General features: G+C 40.1%; 1 protein-coding gene across 1 annotated transcript in view; it reads right to left on the minus strand.

Annotated features, from left to right (window-relative positions):
* ANKRD6 (ankyrin repeat domain 6) overlaps window positions 1-27,950 on the minus strand; it is a 94,065-nt gene extending 66,115 nt beyond the window's left edge. Inside the window, exon 1 of the mRNA XM_057432108.1 lies at window positions 27,631-27,950. The gene's annotated coding sequence lies outside the window, so the exon portion shown is untranslated. The remainder of the gene's footprint in view (window positions 1-27,630) is intronic.

The raw sequence follows: 27,950 nt of genomic DNA on the forward strand, positions 1-27,950 counted from the left end.
TCAAAGTCATTTCAAATTGCAGAAATGGTCTGGAATAAAAAAGATGCAATCAATAAAGTGCAAAGTTCCACATTTAGATTTGAATAATCAACTCTACAAATGTAAAAATAGGAACAAACTGACTAAGCAGTAGTACTGGAGGAAACCACCTGTTAGACACAGTGAATAAAAAACTAAATACACATAAAGAATATCATGCTGAAGGATAAAAGATACCTCTCAGGCTGAGACATGTTAGTAGTGGCTGGAGAACTGTGGATTGTTGTAGGCAAAGGAAGAAAAATGCTCATTTGTGTGAATACAATACATCAGTGTGACTTAGGCAGTGATTTAAAACCAACTTAATTAAACTGATGCAAAAAATAAAGTAACACTGTTGTAAAGTAACCCATGTTTAATTCATTTAGCATAGCTTGATAAAGAAAGTTTAGGTTACTTATCCAAATTACTCATGTCCTCCAGATCTCTCCACCTCAATAATGGACAAAGGGAAGTATGAACACATATGTTTTTTCACTTCAGTCATTTTGCATGTATACTAGACAGTATTACAGTAAACCTCACCTCAGTGAATTTCTTCTCTGAGATAAGGAACTTCTACATCATCCCATTTCTGCTAACCAAATTACTTTAAAAATGGGCATGAAAAGCTGAGCATTTGCAGCTCCTCACTGCAAATAAAGAAAAACAAGCTGAGGCAAGTGCTGAACCTCTCCTGGTCTACTCTAAACCAGCACAGGTCTCACCACCTTCTACAGAACTAAATAATACCTTCATTTTGGAAAAAAGTTTTACCATCTGTACATAAGAAAACTGGTTTTGGTGTGCCTTTTATTCCACAATTAAAAGCATTCACCACACAGAATTATTGTATTTATTACTATTAACATCTTTAAGTATGAGAAACTCCCGTTAGCTAACCGTCAACTGCCATCCTTTATTACAGTGCATTGCTCACACTTGCACTTTTGAGTATTAAAGTAAAATGTGTTTTTTCCCATCAAGCTCAACCCCTGCTCCCTACTCTACATTACTTGCACAATACAGTCAGTGACACAAGGGAATTTTCAACAAGCTGCCAAAAAATGTTTTCCCTACCTCAGGAAACATTCATTCTCTAAATCTAATGATGCACACAATTACATAAATCAGAAATAATCCTGAAGTCCCTGTTCTCCCTGGACAGGATAACAACAGATACATGTTCTGTAGTCTCATTAAGTATTATATCTGTATCCCACCATATTATTACTCAACATATTTATTCTATCAATCAGAAGAAACAGTATCCTGCCTATGTTGCCACCACGATGAAAAGCATTATGTAGAGCCAGGTGAACATGTATATCAAAGCACTTCAAGAGTGGGCAAGCCTGAAGCAACCTAGACCAGAGCAGAAGAGCTCAAATTAGGAAAACAATGAGAACAAAAAGCTCAAAAGGTCAGACAGACAAAGCAGCAATTAGACAGCTACAGAGGTAGCTGAGTCAACAGAACACCTGTATTGCAGTCCAAGGTTTGATAGCAGCTTTCTCTGTGCTATTGAGAGAGTCATTTCTATACGCTTCTGGTTTACCAGCTATAAAGATGTTTGATTCCAGATTTAATGTTCTATACAGTGGTACTCCAAAAAGTAATATACTACTGTTTGCACCGAGCTATGCTTCTGAGAAGGAGCATAAAAGATGAAAATAGAGAGTACGAGAAAGTAAGTACAAGGGAGAAATTGAAAACTTAAGAAAAAGAAACAGTTTAAGACAGAACTTTGAAAATGACTCTTTAACTCAAGATTAAAAGTGAAAAATCATTAATGCTTCTGAAATACAGGTTTCGGTTTAGCCATGTTACAGCCTAAAACTCTGCAATCCAGCACAAAGCAATCTACCTCTTCTTGCAGGCTATACAAATAAATAACTAAAACTAAAGGGGGTGTCTGTATATATTATATTCCCCAGGATCCTCACATTAACTGATCGCAATGAATCTGGGCACATGCTCTAGGACAACAGCATACTGAAAAAATAAATAATTAAATAAATAAAGGGTGGTACAGAAATTGCTGATTTGCTTTTTGAAGATTTATTTAGGATACATCATCAAATTGTCCTTGTGGCAAAGATTTCTGCTAACAAAAAGGCACCTCCAATTTCCCCAAGCTTCAGCTGCTTATTTTCAGGAAGAAAGGAACACTGTGTGAATGTCCTGAAAACTAGCTTTGTTGGCTCAGGCTTCCGCTCTGAATGGAGCAGAGGTTCATAGGCAACATAATATCAGAAATGACTAATGCTACTCAAACTACCATGTGCCTCTATTTTTACACTGTCCTTCGCTCTTCTGCCAGATGCCTCTCTTCGTTCACTTCATCTCCTTAATGAAGCTCTGCTATTTAGGCCCCAGTGCTTTGATTCTAGAAAATGACATAAGATACTTTACAAAAATACATTATCATTATTATTAAGATTACGGCTGACTGCCTCAAATTAAAAAAAAAAAAAAAAAAAAAAAAAACCCACAAAAAACCCAAACATTTAGTTTATATGTTCAAAGAGATATTCAATGGTGCCAATATCACAGACTCCAGAGGCTGAAACCAGCCACAAATCCCCAGTCAGCAAACCGACTACCTGGATGAAAACAAGCACAGGATACTTACTGCAGATATGGTCATACACATGGAAATCTACATGACATTTTGTCCCTGTTTGGGTGGTGGGGGTTTTGCACTGGCAAAGGGAAGGCAATGTAATATGGATGTTTTAAACACCTACTGGTCTGGATGTCTATCTGGGATCCCAGTTTACACTGGCATCTTGCTGAGCCTAGGAAATCTTGAGTCTCTTATTTTGCTCACCACTAATGAATTAGGATTTTAAGACCCCCTGCAATCTCACATTTTGTTTTTATGCTCCCATCAAACACAATGAATTTATATTGCTAACTTGCATGACCTTATCACATACCCTGTTATATGATTAATTTTTAATTTGCCTTAATTGAAACACTGAGGGAGACATATAAAATTTAAAAAGCTGTATAAAGCCAGCATTTCAGACTCATATTTATTACTGCTTTCAAGGGTGCAATTTATCTATCTTGAGGACTCCAGAAAAGGGTGAAAGAGCTCATTTGGATGTTTTTTGGCACAGCAAGAACTGCTGTGGTAAAAGAGAGCATAGCAGTCCAAAAAAGTTGTGCCACTCTGGGTAGAGAAGGAGTAGCAGAGCAGTGCAGATGTGACCTCCACAAGGAATGCTCCCAACCCCACAGTCTCTCTCATAGAGAAGACGCTACACCATTCCAAACAGGAGGGAAGAGGAAAGGCTGGAAGTAACTCACAGCTGTAGGTGCTCAGGATCCAGTGCCAGAAACTGCTGTTACCCCCACAGCGTGGGTAAAAGGAGTCCTAAAACTGGAGCACAGCTCACACTGCATCCACAAAAGCAGCTGCTCTGCGTGGGACCAAACAGCATCTCAGGTCGGATGCCGTCCTTTAATGCACCAAGCAGTTCCCAAACTGTCCAGGGGACATGGTCAGGAGATTAGAAAAGCCATTAAGAGCCAGTAAGCAACATCTATTAGAGTTTCAGAGTTTCTGTTGAGCAGACAGGTTGTGCTTTTATATTGTCCTGTCATGTTCTGCACAACAGGTATACAAAGAGTATTTTTCTTTACCAGGTGAGATGTGCTTTCATATTTCATATCACAGCTGTTTTTCCTGACAAGTGAGATTATAAACTTCTTGTATATACACCCACTAGAAAGAGGAAAGAGACCAGGTCCCTGTGCATGGCAGGAAGCAGAACACGAGCACAGCTTCAGACAATCCATTCAGTCTTAGCTTGTCTGTTTTACTTTTAATAGACCACGAACTAGCTACCAACTTTGACTAACACTTAATACTTTGACCCTGCACACACATAAAACCAGACATAGTCCCAGGGAACAGGTTTACTCCCAAGGTCAGTCTAACCAGAGAAAAATCTTACATACATGTTTAGGTCGGTCTTAACTCAGCTGCAGCACGACAGGTGCCAAATGCACTAACATGCCACGATGGGCAATTATCAGTTACTACACAGGCCAGAAATAAAGGAGCCTGTTGATGCACAGCTGGAAGAGAGGTTTCATAGCACACAGTGACCCTCCTTCCTCCTGTACCTTCCGCTGACCAGCAGAATGACTGGTAATAAATCACTATGGATAATACTGGATATTATTATATGCAGGATAAAGCACTATGAAGAATACCGGAGCAAAAGCTGTAGAAGACAGCAATGCCTTACTGATCTACTGACTAAATATGGGTATTCAGCAACTCTTTTTTTCAAGAGGGATCTTTATTAAATAGCTCACGACATTTATGCTGCAGATAGGGGTTATTGCAAGAAATTCCCTTAGCATGAGGGAATTTACATGGGCTCTTTTTCCCTCTTACACAAGGCTAATGCAATGGTTCCCAAATTCTAACACACACATTGCTTCTGACTTGTATCTAACAGCAAATAATCACAAGCACTCACCTTGAGGGGCCGTAAAAGAAAACAGACTATTACAATTATTATTTCAGTTCTCATATGCTCATAGTGATGATTACCACGTGACTGAACAACCCTTGTGACTTGTCAAAGTATTTCTCTATTTCTCCTCTGCTCGTGGTAGCTTTTTAGGCAGGTGAACACAGATGAAAAAATAGCCTTATATTTCAGCAACATCTGGATCCAAATGCACACAAGCAAAATGATACACAGGACAGGCTGTAAAATCAGTCATAAAGTAACAACAACCCCCATAAGTAAGTACCACCCTCTACTTGTTCATTTTGGAAAGCCACAAATACATCAACTGTTTCCTGTAAGGGGCAAGTAAGGAGAATGGAAATCCTAAACTTGATCCCCTTCCAGCTTAAGGGAGTTGAAACATATGGTTTATACTTATGTTCTAGCCTTCAGGATGCTAACATTCAAAACTCCTGAAATAAAACATATGAGCACAGTCAAAAGCACTTGTGTTAAAAGTCTGGGTGTTTAGAGCTGGCTGGCACCCCTTGGCCACCTTACTCCTGTCCCCAGATTTCCATGACCGACTAAATGGCTCACTTCACTATCTCACTTATTTTTTTCCTTTAAAATGCTGGATATGGAATTTCACCTTCCTTCCAGTGCAAAAATGATGAGAAAATGGTGTACACTTACATAAAATAATTCTCCATGAACAGTAAAGACAAAGGTCATCCATTAACAGCCACCAGATGCCTGGGAGCAGAACCTACCTCTGACACCAGGGAAAGACCTGCCTCCAACATCACCACCCGTACCTTCTGAAATCAGAATACTCAGTTTCCAACTGACAAGCCACAACAACAGAGGTGTAAGCATGAGGCTAGTAATGCCTTATGTGGTATTCCCACCCATGTGCACACCAAGGATAGAACCAGCACAGAGCAGTAGCTGAAGTAGGACACAGTCATTAGTTAACAAGCCCAGGTAATGCTTCTGCAACTCAAGAGTAAAAGAAGAAACATACAGGGAAATAGGCATTTCCTGAGCCCCTCAGCTGGTCCAAGTTGCTCCTCATCTGGAGAAGAGCCATGCCTGCCTTCCTGCTAGCCTGCCTGTTCACCACAGGCATGTAACTCTTTGTTCACATGCCCAGTATTGGTGAATTACTGGATTTGCTGTCATTTCAACCTGGATAATTGTTTGTTTGTTACTACGTTTGTTACTATGCCATTACTTAGAAATAAACTATTGGTCTGGTGTCTGACACTGTACCTTGAACTACACCTCACTTAAGTCCTTAAATCCACCATGGACTCATTCCTTAAATGTCTGACCATTAGTAATTTGACAGATAGCAAAGCAACAGAGGAAATGCTTGCAGAGATCTGAGCCCTATACACAGTTTTCAAGCACATATAGGCTGTGGGTTTGCCATGGAGAAAAGAGAGACAAGATGAAGATCATCAGGGTAGTCAACTGCCAATTCATCATCTAGTAATGAGAGAAAAGGTGGAGGAAATGCTTGCTTTTCAGAGTCTAGCTTCTTGGCGTCCAGCTTTCAAATGCTGGGCTGACCCCTTTTTAAAACAAAAAATCAAGAGACGACTACTTGCTAGCTTGAAATTTTGACCAGCATGACCTCTGTTCAAAATGTGGAACCAAACCTTGCAATGCCCTGGTGTCTCTTTCCAATCGCTCTCAGAACAAGTGACCTCCTGAAAATATCTCACTGCTTCACTTGTGAAGCTGAATGCCCAATGTAAACCCTTTGGTATAAACATCCTTTCTGACTTTTTCTGAACGGTTACCTTTTCATCACGCTCATCACCTTCTCCAGCTGCTCACGGCTCAAAAGCTCAGCCAAGGGTGAAGGACAAAAACATGGCAATGATGTAAGGGCAACCCTGAAATGATTACTAGAGACAAAATCAATAGCAGTGTGCTACTGTTGGAAGATCAGCAATACATTTGAAAGCTTCTCAGATGAAAGTGGTTTCATCTTCAATGAGAACAGCATAGTGTATGAGGATTTAGTTCCCTTCAAGTATTTAAGCCACTGTTGCAATATCCAAAGTGTGCAGCTTCCACAGGTCTTCAGAGGTCCCTTCCAAACACAACTATTATGTGATATGAACAAGGTTAAAGAATATTAATAAGCATTTATACTGATAGAATAGGAAAAGACATTTGTACAATTACTGTATTAAGAATTCAGTCCCATGGCTTACATTGTATGTATTCTACTTGCCAGAAGAAATACAATACATCAATAGGCAAAAGGATGGTTTCATATGGGAATATAACATCCAATAATGGCTGAATTCTCCCTCAGCAAGGAAATATTTGCAATAAGCCTTTTTAAAGTATCTATATACAAGTTGATAGAATAAAATTCTGAGAGTATGGTAGGCTGCTATTGCTATTAACTCATACTGAGAAAGCCTTTCAAATCCTGACTCCCTTGATGGCTAAAGCGTCCAAGGCAACCACTGGCTGTGTATTACTTTAATCATATTGCTGGAAGAGAAGTTCCAAAATAAAAATAATCTTTAAAGACGGGAGAATTAAGCTACTTTTCCCTGTAGGCTATGCACGTACTCTTTGTAAGAGACTTTTATTGCACATTAAAATGCACTTCACTTCCAAAGAACAACACATGTTTCATGAGCCACATTTTCAAAAATGAAGAAAACATGTTCTGGTTATTGAACTTGTCCACAGAATGATGGATGTGTCTTCCAAGAAGTAGTTATGAAACAACAATTGGATCAGTACTGCTTTACTGTCTGCCCGCCAGAAAAGACAACACTGTAATCAGTGCAGGCTCACTTGGAGTAAAACAGAAGGTGAAACAGAAACAGATGATCTGACCAGCAAACTAAAAGCACGTTCTACAGTAAAACCTTGGCTTCCTTCTTCCCGAGGGGCTAGAGACAAAACAATCCTGAAGCCTTTATATGACAACAGATCTCCCCATATTTCTTTCATGAAAAAATGTAATCTATGTTTGCATCTTTTGAAGATACTATATGGAATTTCACATCTATTTGGTTCACCAGCTCAGAAGTTTCTACATGTTATGAGACCCACTTCACCTCTTCAAGCAGTAGGTGCTGTTCCTCCCCAAGAGGCTAAGAAGGACCTAATTCACGCCACCATGCACACCTACTTGCATCCCCTGGAAAAGCCTGTGGCTGCATAGATGGTGCCACACAACAAGGCATTCCCAACCCATTTGCATAGGGGCTGAGTAAGACTGAAGCCATTCTTACAGCAATAGATCTCCCTGAAACAGAAAATGCCAAACACCTGGTAATGTCCACTCCGCTAACTCTCCTGCAACACTATCATATTGCATGTTGAGTATCATACAATAAAGAACCCTCTGTCTTCATTAAATGGATGAGGAAATGGCAAGCTGGGGTGAGGCACAGGAGGGCAGTGATGAGATAACAGAGAAGCCTGAAAAACATGTTCAGTCCTGACAATAGGTCTTGGAGATCTGTAGCAGTAACACCAGGCAACATCCCAATGCTTAAAAAAACACGAAACCCAAAACAACTCCCCAAACCTTTAGATAGGGCAGAAAAATCTGCCCCTCCATACCATTCTGCAGGAAGTGCAAGAAAACCACCAGGCTAAAAATCAGGAGCAGGTTCACCATATTCTGCTTACTCATTTGTGGTACATGAACCTGGCAGACCTGCATTATCCACACATATGTGGGGAGCTCTTCAGAAAGGCTATGCTCCTAGGATGCCCTGTCACAAGAAAACCATCAAGGAGGGGGGAGAGTGCATATGACATCTTCAGTCTGCAGGGAGAAGGGAAGAGGCCTCAGTGCACATCTGCCATCAGGTACAGCTGCTGGCACAGGCTGTTTGGGTGCTACCCCCACAGGTATGGGGAGAAGAGGCTGTCTTGCTTCCAAAAGGATTCGCTTTTGCACCCACTTTCTTTCTCTTTCCTGCTTGGGGAAGGACGGAAAAGGAGGGAAAGAGGTCCCATCTAGCCGTGTCTTGCTATACTCCCCAACGAGTACCCTGCCAAGGAAGGTTCCCCAAGAACTGAAAGTATTTAGATGTTTACCACTGTGTTACAAGGTCTCCCCCTGAGATCTGGAGGGATGCCAGCAGCTGCAACTGTTCAGAAGGACAAGCAGCACAGAGGCAGCACAGCCTTTCCAGCCTTGTACATTATAAAGAAGTCGAACACAGAACTTGGATGCAGTGCGGAAAGCAGCAGCCTAATTCCCAAGTTAGACATTTTGTCCAGAAGATTTTTATATGAACTAAGGATTAGTCTTCTGAAAATCTATCCCAGATGAGAGTGACTGCCAAGCCAACACACCAGGAGCCAATACAAAAAGCTGGAAGCAACCGGTGGAAACAGGGCAGCTCCCTTGAAGCTAAAGACTGACAGCTCTGATGGCAATGCTGAAAGGATGCTGTAGTGTTTGCTGCAACAGAGCTGCACGCTTCAATTTGGAAAGAAGGAAACATCACAAATTAACACAATAGGAACTCCTGCAATAACTGAAGGGGCAAAAGTGCCAGTCTATTAAAAGGCACTTCTCTCTCTGAAGGTGTTTAAGTTAACAACCACTACAGAAGTTTCAAATAATGGATTCATTCCAAAGAGCTTTGTGTGATACCCTGTGGCACCTAATGAAGAATTAAGGTTTAAATGCAAGTTTATGAGACTCAATTCTGCTAAGTGCAAGCTTTCACAAGCAAGAACTCCTAAACCCGGCAAACTACAGACAACCTCTTCATGCAGTGTCTCCACTGTATCCAGTGTCCCTTCTTGAAGTGACAGCTCACACACCTATGTTTACATATTAATTATTACCTATTAGTAATCAGATACTATCTCCTGATGTGTGATGGGTAATTTTACCAAGGTGTACTCCACGGACACAGCTGCTGCAGCTCTGACCATGCACTACATGTCCCCTAGTTAAATTAGAAAGTGCCACCGTAGTTCTCCAGCTGTAATTACCAGAAAAACTATATGAAATATGGTATGTTCAGAAGGGAAAAAGTGTATGTTTGGAATTCTGATATAGCTTGAATATACATGCAACCCAAATTTACCTTTTATTTAGGCTCCAAGTTGATGTATGAACAAAACAAATCTTAGAATTACAACACTGTTGTGAAATAGTTTAGGACTAAAACAAAAACACCCAACTTCAAGTCAGCAGAACTTGAATGTGTGTTTTAAAAATAGGATTTTAAACCTGAATATTTTCATTATTATATCTCAGCCTGGATCAATATAATTAAAAATCAAACTTTCCATGTAAATTTAAATTTCTCAAAACTGGGTAGTTTTAGAGGTGAAGTAACACCACTGCTGCACCTTCAGATTTAACAGGGTGAAGCAACTTCCTCTGCATTTTCCCCCATTCCACCCACAGTCAAATCAATTCATCCCTCTGGTAATTCAGGCAGACTAGAGGGAAGTGTCACAGGAAAACACTTTGCATCTCCTCCTCTCCCCTCCAATTCAATAGAAGGCAACAAAAGACTCAGTAATGGAGAACCATTCTCTGAATGAAAAGGTCCAATTTTACAAGATTCATCACAAAGTCTCTTATTCATCAGGAGCCTTGGCACTCTTACTCCTCTCCCTCACACAGACATTTCTGGAATGTGTTTCAGGCTACTGGAAAAAAAAAACAAAAGGGGGAAAAAAGGTTGTTCAGCAGGAAGCAGCAAAGGGTAAAGAAATGAAGAATCTGAATTTGATTCTGCTCCTGTCCTACAAAACATGATTTCTGCCAGAACCATCAAGCACAGCAGGACTGTCCCCTTGGTGAACACAGTTTCTACTTTGGTACCTCCAGGTATACTGACAAGCTATTTACACAAGAGAACAACACCTGGAATTTTACATTAACAGATCTGTTGCTGTTCTCTTAAAAGGCATTTGAATTTTACATATTAACCAGATTTGGAGATGAGACCTATGGATTTGTATTTTCATCTGCTTAGCAGAAGTTCTACTTGAAGTTTCCTCCTTGTTAGACTGCATTTTGATTTCTTAACAGACCTGCTATGATGAGGATACACAGAAATTCACTTCAGAAGTTACTGGAGGGTTTTACTATCATTATTATGAGCTTGCTTTGATTAAAAGCTTACAAAAAACAACAAAGAGATTGAAACAATGTCTGTAGAACCAAGAGGAGCAAGAAATTTCTTAATCAAGTACTGGACCTGGCATCTGGGCAACCTTTGCAACAGAGTGCCAGTCTCCTCTCAAAGAATACCTTCTCTCCACTTCCAGAGAAAGTCCTCCTTAGGATGAGGGGCAAAATCTAATTATTATATTTAAACTAATATGAATTGACCATCATTAGGATAGTGCAAAGAAATTTCCCCAGAGGTCTAACTCCTTGGTATAGTACTACAGTGATAGGTATTAAAATGAGGAAACAAAAATCCTGAAACCCATTTTTTCCAGATTTATGTCGCATGTAAATTCATGCAACAGAACACAGTAAAACAAATTGACATACATAAAATTATCCTGCATTATTTTGGTGAATGTGTCAGTTTGGGAGTGCAACAAGAAACGTAAGGAACACGCCTGCTCCGAGTCAGTGTAACACTGAGGAGGAGTTAATACAATACTAAAGCTGAAAAGCGAATCATAGAGAGGGCAGGAACTGCCAGAATTAGTCAACCGTTGCTCCCTATGGTGAGAGCCTGCTCTTGGGTTCCAGGTCACAGCTTCCACACAAAAGCACACTCTTTACCTCTCTTCAGCCCTGCCCAGTCACTGCATGTCCTGTGCACCACACACGGCATGTCTCCCACAGAGTAACACAGACAATGGGACATCTTTAAGGTTCACACCACAACATTCTTTTCTTACGGTTTTCCATGTTTAATTTCCATTTTAAATAAAAGCCATGGAAAAACAAATATCCAGCAGCACCCCAAGCCTCTACGTTCTCTCATCCTACTTGCCTATGGTAATGATCCACTTGTACTCAGGGTGTTTAAAACCACAGTAAACACCTCACCTCCTCTGGTACTTGAACTACTGGAATAAGCGCTGGAAGACACAGGCAAACAAAGCAGCAGAAGCAGACTGGCTAGTGGTGAGGAACAGAGTCAGTTTCCTGTCAAGGACTTGCACAAATATTCGTAGACATGACAGGAATGTTGGGAGTCAAGCTTTTTTGGGGGGGCCAGGGGAGAAGGGAGGAGAGGGAGGTGTTACTGAACAGTGAAAAATGATGTCTACCAGCTGAGAGCAGCATAAATAAGAATGGGTTTGGCATTTTCTGAAAGGCAATGTAGATGCAGATAAGACTTAGGGCACCTGCTGTAATTGCTGTCCTCAGCACAGGCTGGAATAGGTTTCTATACCCATAGACATGATTATGAATATGAATTATGATTTTGAATGCATGTATATAAATAATGCACAATGATTGCACTTTTCTTACTTCTGTGGCTGTAACCTAAAGCCTTGTTCAAAATCAAACAAAAAAAAAATAAAAGGCATACATTAAAACAGCTGGGTTGATGAATGGAATTAAAAGCAAAGACCTGTTGCCTCATTCGTCTCCCTTTGTACAAGGTACAAAAACCTCCTTAGAACAGTACAGCAAACTGCTAAACATATTTTCAGCTATATTTCTCACAGACAAGTTACAGGAAAATTCTGCAGGAAACATAAGAGCCTTAAGTCCTGAATGTTTATTTCTTTCATAATTTAGAACACAGACCTCCAGTGCTCTACCTTTCCACTTCCCTCTGTGGAATTGTATTTAAGCAGAGTCTATACTTCTAAGTGGAAAACAGCTTGGTTATTCAATCTGCATCTGCAAAAGCTAAGCTGATATAACCATTAAGTAGAAGGCAAATATTTTAATAGGTAAGAGGATGCTGTTTATGTGGTTCTTTTTTTCTTTTCTTCATAAATCAAGCCAGGAATTCTAAAGCTATTCTCATTAAAAATGTCCCTCGGGTTCTCTGAAGACATGTTCTGACATGCCAGCAGGATCTTTACAATTGCAGATTTTGGGAGGAGAAGAGGAGGTTAGTTATGCTTGAGAAAAGGCATGTACTGGGACAGACTGCACAACAATGACAGCAGCAGGGTTTTGATACAAAATCTCTACTCCATCAAAACATACTGGGCTGAGTATATTAGTACTAGGATGAATGTATTAGTAGGACATATTTGCTGACTCATATGTTACAATCTGAGAGTCTGGGAATAAGTTTAGTTTATACAATACACACTTATTTCTGAAGACAGTCCCACCATTGAGTAAATAACCTTGCCAACAGAGAGGTTTGACAAATTATCTGCAAAAGGCCTTCAGCTGCACTGACCCATCTCATGTCATGCTCACTCTTGTTTCACCTTCTGCATGAGATCAGCAAAGTTTAAATTGTTCACCAGGGTCTCAGTCCTTTCCCACTCCTTCACGTTGGAATACTTCAGATACCGAGTATCAAGCAACATTCTAAACCACAAAAACCTCACACTGCCTGTAGAATTACTTCTGAAGACAAACATCTCCCTCAATTCCCTCCAGCTTCATCCTTCTCAGCTGTGCTTATGAACCAATCTATTAAATCAAGCCATCTGTGTACTCATTATCTGCAGGTTTTATGGACTGTACAGTAACAAAATTGACATATAATCTTGCCTAATGGCGCATTGTTCATTGCAAAACTTACAATGATTTTTCAACCCAAAACAAGTTAAAATATCCTTAAGCATTACAGAGCCTTAAGATATGGGTACATGAATCTCGATACAGAACATTCAAACATTTAGATATATAACACCAACACAAAACACTTCAAGGAAACTAAGTAACCCAGGCAACCAGTTCTAGGTGCCCCTGCCCAAGCAGGAGGCTGGACCAGATGATCTCCAGAGGCCCTTTCCAAGCCCAACCACACTGTGATTCTGTGATCCATCTAAAATACATTCAATGACTTACACAGATTTATGATTTTAAGTATATCAAGATGCATAAACTGGTAGTCCTCCTCCGCACGCATCTGAGGATATCTGATCCATGCCAAAGTACAGCTATTTCTCTGCAGCAAACACAACTAAATCAGTAATTCTAGTACACGCGCCAAAGTTTATTTGCCTCATCAAGTGTTCATATCCAAGGATGCAATGCTGTGATGTAAAATAAACACAGGTAGTCGAGAACAAGGGCACTAGTCTAAAACTCTGAAATTCTGCTCCTCCCATGTATTAATTTTGTCAGTGAGGTTTTTAATGCATCAGTCTGAAGAAACTAACAGTGAGTGTCCTGATGATGATAAGTACAACAGGATTACATTTGGATTTGTAATTCCTAACAGTTTTGTTACTGGAACAAAACGATAATACAAATAATAATGCAAAGAAGAAACAGGGTTTATCGCTAAAGCTGCATAGGCAGAATACGACCATGTGAATTACCCTATACAGAGAGATAAACTTGGAAATTACTACCTGAAAAAGATCAGTTCACCCTTATTTTTTAAAGTCAGTGAATAACCTGCTTTGGTGTAGCAAATCACCCATCAGTGTGGTTGTCACGAACCAGGAGAAACATATCCTTTCAAAAAGTCTGAAAAGCATATGCATGAGACCTGCAAATTACAGAGAGTGAACATACACCTGCTTTATGTCCTGTGTCAGCCTGAACGTTTTCTGAAGCCCTTCCTGCTGGATACTTTGAACAAAAGAAAGGAACAGCTCAACTTTACCCCTAGTAATTACAGACTATTGGTGGAAGGCAGGTGTCGGAAATAAGTAAAAAATGGGAAAAGATTGACAAGGTGGACAAGTTCTGGACTAGCTGGACTGGACTGGGGACCTGATTCCCCAGAGAAACCAGACTTTGGTGCTTGATGCACTCACCATTATCAACAAACAGCCAGGCACAGGAAAAGAAAGATGCAACACAGATACAGGCATGTTCCAAGTTCTTCCAGAAGGAAGACTATCATTAAGAAACAGTATCTGTAAAAGATAATCTATACCCCCTATGAATCTGTAATGCTATAAAACAGCTGTAGAGCAATTTCTTTTCTGGTCTTTTCTGGCTGATGGATGGTCAAGCTGCCCTTCACAGCAGTATCTGTGTAGATGATGTCTGTGAGTATCTCCAAACAGGTCATGACATACAATACTTTGGAAATTCTGATTGCCCTGACCTGTCCCATAGCAGATATGGAGCTGAAGGAGCACCCACTGAGCTGTGGGCATGCTCTATGCTTTCTTTAGTACTCGCTAACTTCTCTGGAAACTCTGCAGAAGAATCTTCTTCACATCATGCAAGAGTCCAGTGGTGGGAATGTCAGTCAGGTAACAGAAATCCAACTTACGGTTCCCTACCCCAGGGCTCTTTTGTTCCAGTCCATCAAACAGCTCAGTTCCCAAAATGTTCTTTCTCATTTGTTCTAGCAGAGTAAGGCCATGCAGAGCAACAGTCCACTACATTCAGCTCAGCATTTGGAATGCCTCCACACCAACCTCAAAATAAACAAAATTGTATGTTCCTGTCCTATTCTACTTGTATTGCAATTCATTAATTTTAGAAAGCTAAGTGCTGACACAAAGTACTTTTAGGCCAACTAACTGAAGTTGATCTTATGTAACCTCTCTTAGTGCAGGCTACAGCTTGATTAACACAACTCACCTTGAGTATCACATTGCTCTTCCATATATCTTTTGAGAATCTTGCCAGCTGTACAAGCATAGGAACAGAAGAAAGTAGGTATCACAAAACCTTGGCTCTTGCATCAGGTGACTATAATGAGCACTGCACAAGGGTGCTTTGATATTACAAAAGACCTAAGAAAATACCGATGGGTTAGGGTGCATTCTTGCTACTTTAACTCTCTTACTAAAGGGCACTTGTCAAACACATGCCATCTGTTTCATCGAAATGTAATACCCATCCTGGTAAAATAAAAATCTCCCATACCAGGAGGCTCTTCAAACAGATGAAAAAGAACACCACTAACATCATTTTAGGTGATTAAAAAGTCTACACTACAGAGTCTGCATCTCTTGATCTCTTGAAAGCTGCTCCTCCTACAGGGCAGAATCTCAGCTCCCAGAAGACTCTGTCCTAATGGCTGCGCAGAAGTCATCACACATTCATCATCCAGAAATACCTGTACCCAACTCATGTGAAGTACAGGGAGCTGTGAGTGCAAAGAGAAGACCAATGCTCCCACTCCTGCTCACTACTCCCTATTCTCCCACCTTTTCCCGCATGCTCATGGCCCCTGCAGGATCCCAACCAACCATAGAGCATAACACTATTTGTTGCGCTCACTTCAGTCTCCTGATGTTTTCAATTTCCCTACAGCCAAAAATCGATGCTTCAGCCTTGTTTTGACTATTGAAGAGGTAGTCAAAACTGAAGAGGTACAATGCAGTTCAGTACCTGCTTTGTAGTTAATAAGTATTTTGAAATTTCAGCATATCTGAGTCTTCTTTTATACTTTACAAGAGGCCAGCTTGTGCAAGACAGTGTTAATACATGGAGAATATTCACATTATCTGCCCACAAAGGCTGCCAAGCTCCTGAAGGGAAATAAGAAAAACAAAAACAAAAGTGGTGATCTGGTGACAAAATAATCGAGAAGAGTAGGATTATGCTACAGCAACACTATGTTCCTGGACCTTGTTCCCAGAATGAGGCAGGATTTCCCTCTTGGTCTTCTGCTTCCCTACCCTCATGAAGCTCAGCAGCCCTGTACCTCCTACATGCCAGGACATCTTCCAGAGAGTTCCCATTTTTGCTTTTACAACATACAGGAAAAAAGCCCAACAAAAACGACAAAGAGGCATGAGTTCTCTCCGGTAAGACAGAAATAGATCTTCCTTCACCATCACTACTACCAAGGAACACGGTACACTAGCATTATCAAAAAAAAAAAACCTGCACTACTAAGGACTGGAAGCCTAACAAAGCTGGAAGAGGAACCAGAAAAGCCCATGAGCTGCTGATGTTGAAGTAGACAGGGTTAAAAGAAGTCAGATATGGAAAAATATGCCCCAAACCACAAATACTACTGAAGGTGAAGTGAAAGCAGAAAAAATGAGATTGCCAAGTGAAACAGATATAGCCTATAATGCCATCCAGAGGGACCCTGACATGCTTGTGAGGTGGGCTGATGCCAACCTTACGAAGTTTAACCATGCCAAGTGCAAGGTCCTACACCTGGGTCGAAGCAATCCCAGGCACAGCTACAGGTTGGGCAAAGATGAGATTCAGAGCAGCCCTGTGGAGAAGGACTTGGGGGTACTGGTCGATGTGAAAATGAACATGAGCCGGCTTCAGTATGCGATCACAGCCCAGAAAGCCAACCGTATCCTGGGCTGCATCAAAAGGAGCATGACCAGCAGGTCGAAGGAGGTGATCCTGCCCCTCTACTCTGCTCTTGTGAGACCTCACCTGGAGTATTGTGTGCAGTTCTGGTGTCCTCAACATAAAAAGGACATGGAACTGTTGGAACAAGCCCAGAGGAGGACCACGAGGATGATCAGGGGACCGGAGCACCTCCCATATGAAGACAGGCTGAGAAAGTTGGAGCTGTTCAGCCTGAAGAAGAGAAGGCTGCATGGAGACCTCCTAGCAGCCTTCCAGTATCTGAAGGGGTCTGTAAGGATGCTGGGGAAGGGCTCTTCATTAGGGACTGTAGTGACAGGACAAGGGGTAATGGGTTAAAATTAAACAGGGGAAGTTTGATTGGATATAAGAAATTCTTTCCTGTTAGGGTGGTGAGGCACTGGAATGGGTTGTCCAGGGAGGTTGTGAACACTCCATCCCTGGCAGTGTTCAAGGCCAGGTTGGACAAAGCCTTGGGTGGCATGGTTTAGGGTGAGATGTCCCTGCCCATGGCAGGGGGATTGGAACTAGAGGATCTTAATGCCCTTTCCAACCCTAACTATTCTATGATTCTAGAAGAGAGGACGAGGAAGAAAACTCTGAATGTCGAGTTTTTAGAAAAACGCAGAAGACATGTCACACAACAACCAATCTGGTAAAGAGCGCACAGATGAGCATGAGAGGGACATGGACCCTTTTTCACTCTCACAAATTCTTTTTTAAAAGTTTGTTAAGCCACCTTTTGCTCTATTGATAGCTCATCTGGGTTCAAAGCACTCATCAACCACTGTCAGGAAAACAACTAGCAAAACAACAGATTTGCAAGGGATGAGGAACAGATCAAAGAAAAGCAGATGATTCTCACATCAAGGACGCCAGAGTACTCTTGGACAAAAGAAGGGAGAAGACAAAGGTGAGGAACAATAGAGAGAAGCTTTTGGGAGCAGCACAAGATGGAGAGGAATTCTGCATGGGAAAATGAAATGAAGGTCAAGGACATCTTTATTACCTTAAAACCACAAAAGTGGCCTTAATATGACTAAAACACATTGTCATTTCAGTGTTGACAAGATCACTCCCCAAGTATGCCCATCCATCCTTGAGCTTGCAGCTACAGCAGTATGATTAAGGAAGAGTTACAGCACAGTTTTGCTGTTGGCACCCTTGATAGTGAAAACAAAGAAAACTATGGAGGAGGAGGACTTACTCTAATGTCATTTTCTTACAGTTCATCTTCCCATCTATTTCTGGCTTAATACAGGAAGGCAGGTAGGAGGGGAAGAAAGAGAAGGCAAGCATATTATATATTGTATTCTTGTTTTCCAGTACTTCCAGAAAGGCCAGTTTTATAAACAGAAAGCAAGCTGAGATTTTCTGTATCTTGTTAACTACTCCTGTGATTTTCATATACCACACAGAGCTGATAAGTATCCTTCTACTGAACATTCTCTATTGAAAATGCACTGCAACTTTTTCTGCAACACGTGTTATTTTAGTCAGGCTATCTGCACCTTAAAACACTCAGCCTATTGTTCCAATAGCACAGACCTGAATGCTGAATTATAAAAACTGTACAATATCATACAATCTTGGGTACAGATTTAATTTCATGGAATACGAAACTTCACTGAAAATCACTATACCATGAGACAAGAATACACAAACATAGGTTTTCTTTTGTTGTTGTTTTTGGGGGTTGTTTGTTTTTTTTTTTTACACTAACTGTAAGCCTACTACAACTCCCTTTGGGAGGATGTTTTTCATACAAAGCCACATTCTTTGAGTCTTATTCATGTAAACAGTCATTGACTTAAATGAGATCAGTCACACAAGCAGGGAAATCAGGTTTGATCCAGCACTACTGTTACAAAACACAGCATAAAAATGAATTTTTAAAAAGCCCAGGATAATAGGCTTTAAACTATCTAATAATGCAAAGACTAGTCAAAGGTTTTGTTTTTCAGGTCTACTCTTCTGAGACTTACTAGAGTAAACTAATTATAATTTTACTACACACTAGTTGTTGATAATTACTTCTCTTATTCAAGTATAAGCAAAGAGAATTTTGTTACAAGATGAGTAATTATTTTAGTATCATTTTATTTTGATCTTCAATTAAGCAAGGCCTGAAAATCCCATTTACAGAGCATGAGATACTATTTTTTAATGGTACCTGGTAAAATCTGCTAACTTTTGCATTACGTTTTTGCCCTATCCAGTTTTTCCTGAAAGACCATGTATATCTGGAGAACTAGTAAGTTTAATACACAAACCATGAGAAACTTCTCTGTTAGCAGAAGAGTGAATACTCAAAATCTGAATCATGAGAACTAAGTGAGTGAGGGTTTGTTTGTTTTTTACAAGTAAAAAGCACAGACATGCAACAGATGCTTGCTTGCTATATTAAAATATGAATTTATAAATAACAATCAGACTGAGACACTGCCTGTACGGTTAATGGATTTCAAAATCTTAGTATATGGAGGAGGATGATGGTATACTGCTCCCTAGAAAAATCAGGAAACCCATCTTCTTAATGTAGCACACATTCAATAGTGTGGTGAGAAATTTCATCGTAGTATCACTCTACTCTGCTAACCCTTCCTGACCTAGCTTATCTGAAAAGCGCATTTAGTGTTTTCTCCACCAAGGCAGAGTTTTATGAGAGCTACAGAGGACTGCAAGACAGAGCAAGATCTCCATTCCACTGACTCTGTCTCTGGGAAACACTGAGGTAAAGCTGGCTTTTCACCACAGCCTAATGAGTCGCTCAACACTTGTTTCAGCTTTGTCAAGGACAGCTTCTTAATTTCAAATTATGAGAAGGAGAACAAATGAACTTTTCAATGTTGTTTGTTTTCTTCAAGTGCTGTTCTCGGTTCTACTGAATGCACCACTACCTGTTTTCTTGGTTTGCCTGTGTGTTACCAGAACTGGCTCATCCCACGTAATTATATATTCAGACACTTGCTGGATGTACAAACCCACATACAATACCTAAGCAAATTCATAGTAATACAATATTGCAAATCATAATTATTCTTAAAAGCTGGAAATACATGCATCCAAATTCTGGATGCCAGATTTTGAATAAAATATGCTTCCTGCTTCCATGCCAACTATTCCACTTTGAGGATTAAAAACAAAAAGAAGAAAAACCCGACATGATTCTAATAACTGAAGCGACAACATCCCCATTTGTATGTCTGCATAGAGATGTGAAAGGTCAGATTCTCTGAAAGACTAATGTACTATTGAAGCCAGAATTTTGATTTTAAAACTTCTCAAACACAAGTGTTGGTGGACAGGGATAAGGGGGAACTGGGAAGAGTCAGAAAAAATTTAGGGCTTGTTTTTCTCATCTAAAGTTACTCCTGTAGGCACACAATGGAAATGGGCATAATTTTTAAAAATAGTTGGGCCTGGGGGTTTTGGGTTGTGGGTTTTGGGGGGATTTTTGTGTGTGGGAGGGGGGGGTTCTTAAGAAACTCTACCAAGGACCAGAGCTTATACCTACAAATTCTGCTTCAAATCATTGGTGTGGCATGCTACTTGGTGCAAGAATTCATACCGCTCTTTAAATCTGCCATTCATTTTTTACTTTGGATCCCATCTTGCTGCCAGAAAAACAAAATGAGAAATTCTCATTGAGAAATGGCTGGATACTGTTAAAATGTAGAAACAGTCAACCTAGTCTGACAAGTAAAAAGAAACAGAAATTACAAGGTTTTATTTGAGACCTGAGAAACAAATTCACCCAGTGTGCTATCTGACCAAAACTAAATCTCAAACAGAATACCGAACCTTAAAATTTTATGAAGCAAGCTGGGATCTGATCGCAATGTAGACTAGTTAGAGTTGAATGCTGACTGGACGCAAGAAAGAAGTTTAAATTAAGCTATTTCACATTTGTGGTGAGTTTGCACATAGCCTGTTACCACAGCTTTGCTGATGTGGTTATTTTTTAAACCATGGTAACTCATATCCAGTCCTGAAAGATTCCCTCAAAATAATGAATGATGCTTAAAAAAATAAAATAAAAAAATCAATATTACAAAACCAGGAAAAGTCCTCATCTGTATGGGGAACAAGGTAGACAGGAAATAAACGGTACAACAAAACAGCATTCAGTCTTCATAGTGGAGGGACACTAACCCTGCAGTTCCATGATGATCTGTGTAAAGAATATACTGCATTCAACATACCCACTAATGAATCACAGGGGGTGCAGGGAAAGAATACAACAGTTAAATGACAGAACTTACTAATAATACTAAATTATTAAGGAGAAAGACAAGTGCTGACTGCAAAGAGATATGGAAGGACTTAACAACATCAAATAACCAGCCTCTAAAATGGCGGAATTAGATACCATTTAAACACAGACTGGTATTCATGGTGGGAAAAAACACTTCAACTTCATATGCATAATGACAGGCTCTGGATGATTCAGGAATGAGATCTTATATTTATAGTGCGTTGTCCTTATGAAAGCATCAGCACAGTTAAAGAACAGAGTGCTAAAAATTATTACTGCAGAGAATACAACCAAGAGCACCTTTATTCAACAGTCTAAAAAGTTCAATTGCATCCTGAAAGTTATAACTCTGTCCCTCTCTCTTCAGAAAACGTCTAGCAAAACTAGAAAAGTCACAAGGAAGGAGATCATAAGACAACCAGAGGCAGGACATATTAAACAGAGGGAAATCAGGTTGGAGAAATATCAGAAGGCATCAGATTAAACCAGCAGATCTCAGGCTCAAAACAAGTGAGAAGAAATGCCTCTTCTCAGGAAGCAATTTTCAAGCTATCATTTTCCTAGCCTTTCTCCTCTGGCTTCCTCAGCCTTTTTCCTACTTGCTCACATACCCTCCTCAGCTTGAGAGTCACTGACATGGATACAGTAAAAGAGCAAAAGGCATTAAAGAGAATATATGCCATCTTTCCCTGCAAACAAAATGCAGCCATTTTAACAGAGGTGACAATTAGCCAGACTGACAATGGAAGTGTTCACCTACACCTCCAGACCAGGCCCATCATACCTGAATGCAGATGACTTACTTGGCTGTTGACCACCATGCAAGAAGAACTGAAAGATATTTCTCCAGATGGACAGACCTGTCCTAGTCAGCAAGAAATGTCTATCTCTCCCTGCCTTTAAGCTGACTGAAATAATGTGATTCGTGAAGACATCTGCATAGAGAAGCAGCTATGTTAGGTACTCTGTTTTTCCAAGCTACATGAAAAGCATCTGTATCACTTGGTAAATTTTTGAAATCTCTTTTACCTTATTGGAATATAAAGAAATCAGATTTGCTTCTGCTTATTTTGAGGCTAGTAGCGACTAAAACAGCTAACACCAACTCCCTCTGTTGACTGAGATGTCCTCGTTTACCAGCTGTCCTCCTGCTACTCCTTTATCAGGCATACTGGTAGCTAAGCTATCCATCTGCAGAGACATCTCCATTTGCCCATCAATACATTAGAGAAAGTGAAACGGACGATGGCCTCACGCAGTGCATGCCAGGTCAGAAGTCCCAGCTCCTCCAAACTAATGTTGTGTAACCTTAGGGTGAAACTAACGAATCCAACTTTGTAGTTGATTATTCATTAATAAAATACAGTACTTTAATTTCACACTTCATCTTCTTTCACACCAGTCTTGCACTCATACGTATAAACTTAAACTATAGCTGCACTAATGCAGGGTATTCAACCATGCTGAACAGCTGCTCCTGGAGGAAACTAGCACACCTCTGGAAGAAATGATCACACATTAAAACTGGGGTGTCATCTCCTGTGCTGGAGCAAATTTATATTTGTTCAAGGGCTAGAACATGTGATCCTCCACAATCTCTTTTCAAGGAAGGAGGAGAGGGGGGGCATCTGACAAACCTAACAAGTCCAGAGACTGGATTTCAGCATGTCTAAGAGAACCTAAACCTGTGAAAGAAGTGGATATTGCAGGCAGCGTGACACAGGGGCAGGAGGAAAATCAATTTCCAACTGCATCTTGCCTCTGAGCTTTTCTCATGCTACCAGGTTTTGGGGGTAGAGACTCCATTTACCTGTAGGGCACCATATGACAGCATACAAAAATGATAACATGATACAAGTTAAAGCGTAACATTTAATCTTATTCTTACTCTGAAATTTAAAAACAAGCTAGTCAGAATCTGCTGTGACATCTGCTTGCAACTCCACCATCCATCACTCTTCAATGAGAAGACAGTGAACACAGATTGCACACAGATGCAACAGTTTTGTTGCCCACAGAAATCTGTCTGAACTTCTTGTGCTTCCACACATGCAAACTTTAGATCCTGGTGGCTAGTCAAAGGCTCAACTTATAACACAGTATTACAAAAGAGAAAAAATTTAAGATTTAAGACCAATACCACTTCTACTTAGAGGGAAAAAAGGCGCACATGGAAAAAGGATGGCCTGATTTTACAGAAGCTGTGAAAAGCTATGAAAAAAAAAACACCACACTTGCAAGAAATCAGAAGCTGCTGTAAAGTCTGGAAAAGACAAAATTATAAGAAAGTGCTGCACTTTCAAAATCTGGATTTAAACCAGAACAGTAATGTCAGTGACAGACTGCAGATGGCAAGCAGATAATTCCACAGCCAGAATAAAGACAACCCCTGTCCCCACATCCTTAAATCCTCTCAAAAGACTTCAGCCAGACACAGTTTAATCACAAAAGTGGACAGAAAGAAAATTAAGGAAAACTACTACTATGTAAGCTTTACAATACACCAATGATCTGACTTAAGTAACTGGTATACCCTGCAAATATTAGTGCAATTATTTGAGACAGTAGCGATATGGTGAAAAGACGACATCCTGCCCAAGACTCTGAACTAGCTGCAATTTCTGCAGCCATAGCACATGCACAGACATCAAACTCTTATTAAAGTAAAACATACCTAAAATGATTCACTGTGATCACTATTAAAACGTTACTCAAATATTGTGCTAATACATGATTACCATACATTCATGGTGCTTTTTTATTTTAAAAAGCTGGCGTTCTCCTCAGTGACCAACCCAACTGAGACAATTTGGGGAATTTTGACTCTGAAGTATATCAGCACAATATAAATAGACAAGCAACAGGTCTTGCTAAGATGTCACATTGCAGATGCTGTTAAAACTAACAGAAAATAACCTCACTGGCTTAAAGCAATCAGCATCTCAAACTGGAAAAGGAAATGATCCCACTGCAATGCAGACACAATGAAGATGCACACCCTTACAGAATCAATTCCCAACAAATCCAAATACATTTTCCATAATGCAAATGAAAATGCCTTCATCCAACACCATGCCAGGTCATGCACCCAAAAACTTCTATCTTCAGTGGCTCACTTAACAAAAACAGATGGGGAAGAAAGCAAGTCACAACAGAGAAAGGGAAAGTAAAGGATAGACTGCTAGAAGCAGCTTGTTTTAAACCAGGATTTGAAGGGGGTAAGATTTCATGATATGAAGAATACTCCAAATATGCTTTGGATCAGAACGTAAGATTAAAAAAAGAAGAAGAAAAAAGCTTGGACTCTTTTGGCATAGACCAAATAAATTTTTCTTCAGGATTAGGGCAAACCCACTACAGTGCCCACGGATCACTAACAAAGGATCAAAAGTAAAATGGTGAAAGAACAAGCCAACAATCTACAGTACTGCATCATATTTTGAGCTACCTATGCTCAGTATTGCATCAGAAGTACATCACAGAGGTTACCTAGACAACCCCTCCACAACTAGGTAACGCAAGAATTCAACTTGTTGTACAATATTGGTCAGGCCACACAACATCGATTCATTTGTCACAACATGACTGCTTTCACAGGACATCTCCCTCTTTCAATACACCAGATTAACTATTAGTAGTAATGTGCTACATTTCTGTTCACCTCAAAATCCTGTGCAGCCTTAATGTGTCACTTATCACACACTTCTCTAAAACAAGACTTAAACTGACTCTTACTCATTTCATCACTGTTTCATCACGTACTCACTTCATCATTCTTTGCCCTGGTATTGAACTACTGCACACCAACAGTATCTTTCCCTGCTTCACTGTCAAGACCTGTACATCTGCAATTGGACCTCAAGGAGTTTACAAAAAACAGTAAAAATACTTCTACGGCCAAACTAGCACCACCTTCAATACAGAGCATCACTGTGGCATGTACAACCATGTCCTTCAAAGAAGCAATGTACAGAGAACCTCCTGACACACATGCATCTGAAAGCTATGCAACAAATAAGCCAGGAATTCACGTATGTTTACTCTGGCTCATCCTACCATTTGAACACCTGCCTTCACAAGCCCAATAGTCTTTTAAATGGCAGCATGAGATAAACCAAACACAGACAAGAGGAGGAGAAAAAAATTGGAAAGAAGTCATTACACATAATTCAGCAAAAGGTCACTGAATTATGTCTCCTGCAAGATGCAGGAGATTTCAGGATTTCACTTTTCTCTCTCACAACTGCTGTGAATATACTGCAACAAAGCGCTCTTCAGCAGTATCTGCTAACAGGGAGTGAAGTAGTCAAGACAGAAGTAACTGAGATTTTCCTAGAAGGTCCACAAGCTAGCAACGGTATGCAAGAATTTCTGCTATTATTGTACTCAGAAATTATTCTGGAGATTTTGGGGGTCAAAACAGCTGGACAGGAAGCAAAGAATTAGTCCCTTGCTATACTGCTGTGGACTGAAGTCTTGCCAAAGTGCAGCTCTACACTTTTTACTTTTGGTTGGATCATGTTTGAAGGTGGCATGTATTTCATGCCTTAATAAACAAAATGCGCTAAAATTACTTATTTTATTTGCCCAAAGCAATTGCAACTCATGTATGTCTTTGACAAACATCTCTGTAGGCCAATCTTGCCAGTGAAATATGGTACCTCATTTGTGGTTTTAAATAAAATACTTCCACTAATGACATGTTGCACTGATGTATCTCTAAGAAAATATAGGACTATGAGTTCTCTGGAAGTGCATCCAAAGTCCTAACTGTTGAGAGAAAAAGAAGAATTACAAATCTGAAACTAATGAGAATAAATAAATAAAATGTAGCTGACAGATACTATAATTAATTTAAGAACCTAGAAGTGCTTTACAAACATTCACAGTTACCCCAGCCTCCAGCAGATAGATATTGATAGTCCTATTAATCAGATTCAGAGAGTAAGGGGCAGCAAGGTTTCTTTCTTACATCATTAAACGACTCACTGGCAAAATCAGAGGTAGAGAAATGCAGCTTAAGGCTCAATCACTCATTACTGTACTGTACAAGCACCTTACTTATTAAGATATTATTCATCTTGTTGAGCCCAAGAACGTAAGTTTGACGGTCCAAACTCCAGAACATGCCATGTGTGACAGGGCAAGATGCTAATCCTGGTGCTGCAACTACATTATATCAGCAAACACCAAAGCCCCATTTGTGGATCCAGCTTCCCCCAGTTTCTGCTCCTCAGAAAAGACAACTCTGAGAAAAGCATGAAGAAAAGCACCTGGATGATCAGGAGGTTGATCACTTTATTTTTACCAATCATTTACTGATCATTTCGTTTCTAATGTTCAAAGCCAGTCTCCTACATGAGGTTGACATCACTCTCTGGGTAAGTATCAAGGAATAGGGGAAACTGAAAACTTTCCCAGCTGAGTACTATTACAAAACGACTTTTGAATTTTATTACAATTTCTTTTCAAACGAACAACAGGGAAAGAAGCAATGAGATGCTACAGAATTCCCCTCCACTCTGGCAGGCTAATAGGTCCTCATTGACACAAACAGGCATACATCATCTTAACACCAGGCATCTAAATAAGCATTTGTATCTTTAACTTCTCACTGAAATCTAAAGGCAGGTAGGTACCTAATACTTTATCTAGCCAGCCAACTGGAGTTTTGGTACATTCAGTAGATGTAACTCATATTTTCTGCTCAGAAATTTTTATGGAGTTCTAAATTGAAGCATGCCACATCTCGTGGTCTGCAACACAACTGCAGATCTTACACATAATCATACATCTCCAGAAACACTTTTGTTTTCCAAGTATCTAGAGAATGAAGATTACACAACACTTGAAACTTGAGCCTGCCAAAATAAGTTACTATAAAACTAGCTGCACACCTGGACATACTACATTGAAAGCAAGCAAGTTAATTAAATAACATTCTTCTGAGAATAAGCCATACACTCAAACTGTCCTTTTCAGAGGGTCCAGACCATTCCTAATTAATGCTGCATAAGAATTTAGTCTTACATTTTCCCACTTTTGAACAAGACAGATTTGTTGATCTTTCCAATAGATTTCTTCTTTAATATTGGTAGGACATTCTAAGTTCATTTAAACAACTAATCTGGGGGGAAGATTCACTGATCCACCTGCCAGTATGACACTTTCTACCCCTCTCAGTGTTTTCCCTGTGAATGAAAGGTATTCAGTATAAAACAACATGTCCTTTTGGTCATATTTATTGCAGAAATATCAAACAGAAACACAAATAACCATTTCACACATAATTATAAAATATATCGGTTATGCCTTTCAAGAAAAACAAAGCACTGTCTACAGCCTATGCTGTAATGCACACAACACCCTAGGGCATGATAAGCCCTTTATTAGTGCTTGCAATAAAATGAACACTGCAGAACAATTACACACTGTAGCCATGGATTTCTAAACCCAGAGATCTCTCCCGGCAGCCAGACTATACTCACAAGGTTTCGAGCCTTCAGAGGGAGCTGATGTTTGCAGTAAACTAGTGGAAATATTTTCAGTGGAGTTTTCAGGTGATGTCAACAACAGGAAGGATGACCTGGAGCCAGATGTCCATTTCTCATCAGACGCAGCCTTCAAAGTTGGAAAAAGAACAGTAAAGCTCCCCGTTTATACCCCCAAACCTGCAATTAGCCCCCTACGTCGGCACAGAATCCTGTATCATTGCGGCAGCCAGGAGAGTTCGTGTGTGCATGAAAGGGGGGAGGTCTCTCCCCGGAGGGTCCCTCCCCGGACCCTACTCCGGGGCCGTAACAAAGAA

The sequence above is a fragment of the Pezoporus wallicus genome, unplaced genomic scaffold (assembly GCF_028554395.1).
Source record: "Pezoporus wallicus isolate ANWC-B61680 ecotype Strahan unplaced genomic scaffold, APGP_CSIRO_Pwel_v1 contig_4847, whole genome shotgun sequence".
In the NCBI taxonomy this organism is placed as follows: domain Eukaryota; kingdom Metazoa; phylum Chordata; class Aves; order Psittaciformes; family Psittacidae; genus Pezoporus; species Pezoporus wallicus.